The sequence below is a fragment of the Monodon monoceros genome, unplaced genomic scaffold (genome assembly GCF_005190385.1).
Source record: "Monodon monoceros isolate NGI ecotype Baffin Bay Population unplaced genomic scaffold, NGI_Narwhal_1 Super_Scaffold_5, whole genome shotgun sequence".
NCBI classification, from domain to species: Eukaryota; Metazoa; Chordata; class Mammalia; order Artiodactyla; family Monodontidae; genus Monodon; species Monodon monoceros.
Window position 1 is genome coordinate 96726008 of NW_021703782.1, and position 2722 is coordinate 96728729.

At 45.8% G+C, this 2722-nt stretch overlaps 1 pseudogene; it reads left to right on the forward strand.

Moving 5' to 3' along the window:
• The first annotated feature begins 1303 nt into the window (after positions 1–1303).
• Positions 1304–1672, forward strand: LOC114884618 (annotated as a pseudogene).
• The last annotated feature ends 1050 nt before the right edge of the window (positions 1673–2722 follow it).

The window sequence follows — 2722 nt, forward strand, 5'->3', positions numbered from 1 at the left end:
ACTTTGGAACCAGAGTATAAATAATCGGCAATAAAGCTGGCAAATGGGCCTTTAATTTGATTCCATTATGTCACAGGATCACAAGGACCAAGGAGGCCCAGCACCAAAAACACTAACTGCTGAGCAGAACCCTAAGTACATCAGATAGCCTCAAGGTGGCCTTCCCACCAGGGAATTTTCAGGTAAGAGCTGACCATCGGTGTCCGGATGTGGGGTAATACGTTACATGTGAACCGATGCATCTGCGGTCAATGACCCCCCAACTCCCATCACAAGAGTCCAGCCTCCTAACAGTCTTCCTCACCAGGCTTTGTTTCTCCTCTACTTTCATTCACTTTATCCATCTCCAGAGCTAACAGTCGACACCCTCAGAAGCAATTTGTCTCTGGACTCATTCATTCTGCTGATTAGGGCCTTAGAGGCTGCTGAAAGAATGTATGATTTAATCACCAGAAACAGACCATAAAGGATGACGGAGGGGACAGGCCAACTGTACACGTTACGTTAATCAGGCCATACCTGGAGCAGTGAATGCAGGTCTACACCAAACTCCAAAAGCAGATGAACGCTGGACACACTGAGGAGAGAGAAGGATGATGAGGAGATGAAGGTAAAATCATAGCACATGAAGCGTGCGGCTGGACCTGTGGTTGTTGAAACTAAAGGACACTCAGGCAAATGTAAGAACTGTTGGCTAATATTTAAAAGGCTGACATATGAAGGAAGATTTAGGCTTGTTTTGTGAAGCCCTAGAAGAGAGAAATTTGGTGTCAGCCAGACATGGGCTTGGGTCCTATCTGTCTGCTCATAGCTGTGCAAACCTATGCAAGTGAGTGAATCTTGCTGGGGCTCAATTCGTTTGTCTGTACAATAGAGATAATACTAATACTTACCCCACAGGGTTTAGGGGTGAATCAAGTGAGACAAAACAGAGCAAGTGCTTAGCACAGTGCTTGGTACAAAGCAAGAACTCAACAAACACTAGCTTAAAAAAATAAACACCGACAATAACAAAAGGAAAACTGGAAGGCCGATGGCACCTTTTTTTCAGGAGTTGGAACAGACATAGTTGACGCTGAAATTGGGGTCAAGGGGGTTTGAACTAGCTCCATAAAACTAGCCAAAGTATCTGGGAGGTCCAATCTGAGTTTGGAGTGGGAAAGTCAGACAATTCTTTTCCTTTAAAAGTATAGTGGATTAGCTTTTCCTCAGCTGCAGCCAAGGTGTTCTGTCCTTCCGAGGAAGCTAAGGCCACGTTGGGGTGAGTCCCTCACTTCATCCAGTGACTAGCACTGCGCCCGGCAGCCCCTGCCTAGCGCTCGCCCACACCATGGCCTCCGTCTAGGAGCTCGCCTATATCTACTTGGCCCTCATCCTGCATGACGATGAGGTGACGGTCACAGAGGATAAGATCAATGCTCTCATTAAAGCAGCCAAAGTAAATGTTAAACCTTTCTGGCCAGGCTTGTTTGCAAAGGCTTTGGCCAGTGTCAACATCGGGAGCCTCATCTGCAATGTGGGGACTGGTGGACCTGCCCCAGCAGCTGGGGCTACACCGGCAGGAGGTCCCGCCCCCTCCCCCACTGCTGCCCCAGCTGAGGAGAAGAAAGTGGAAGCAAAGAACGAAGAATCTGAAGAGTCTGATGACATGGGCTTTGGTCTTTTTGACTAAACCTCTTTAGTAACACGTTCAATAAAAAGCTGAGCTCAAAAAAAGAAAAAAAAGTATAGTGGATTAAAAAATGAAAGCCAGGGGGGTTGGGAGCCCGGGGAGGGCGGGAAATGAAAGCCAAATTTAGTCCAATTTTAGATGCAAGCATGGGGCCAGAGGAAAGGCCAAGAGGAGGGATAAACAAGGGAATGGGGAGAAAGTGAGTAGAAGGGGTAGAAACGAGAGGTGACAACTGGTTCTTAAAACTTTCATGAGTTGTCTGTGGCTCACTTTGGTGGCCTCTGATTACGTAGTGAGTAGGATGGTTGGCTTTTAATAGTCTTAAGCTTAGAGTGGGTACCAAAAGACAGATTCCAAGTGGGTATGAGGAAGACATTCCTAATTGGGAGGCAGTATACTATAATAGGTTATGACAGGAAGTAGCATGCTAGTTAAGAGCACAGGCTACAGAGTCAGACTGCCCAGATTCTGGTCCTGACCACTCCAGTAAGACCCGCCTAACCTCTCTTTGCCTCCACTTCCTCATCTGAGAAACAGGTGTGATAATGAAATCTACCTCTTTAGTTTATAAGAATTTAATGAAAATGATGCATATAATGATAGTAATGATGGTATGGGTTTCCACACATGAGTCTAGGGTCAGCAGCTGAAAGTAGAAGGGCTTTGATTAATTTCACCACCCATATGTCTGAGCAGCAAGCCATGCCCATTTCCCTGGGGTGAGAGCCTATTGTTTATTCCACTACCCATGGCAGAAAGGACATTGATTAAAATAAATTTTTGCTTAAAAAAAAAAATGCCAGGGACATCTGGGGCTAGGGTTCAATTACAAGAACGTGCTTCAAAGAGCAATTTGGAGGAAGCGGTCCCTTCCCAGCCAGGATATAGATATAGATATAGATACACACACACACACACACTGATCACAATGGAAGCTGAAATTATTGAGGGCAGTTTTAAACCCTGATCCTGGCAGAGCTTTGTATCATCTCTTTCTAGACTCTCATCCTCTTCCAAAACTCACGGAGGTATTGAAAGTGGGACTGGGAG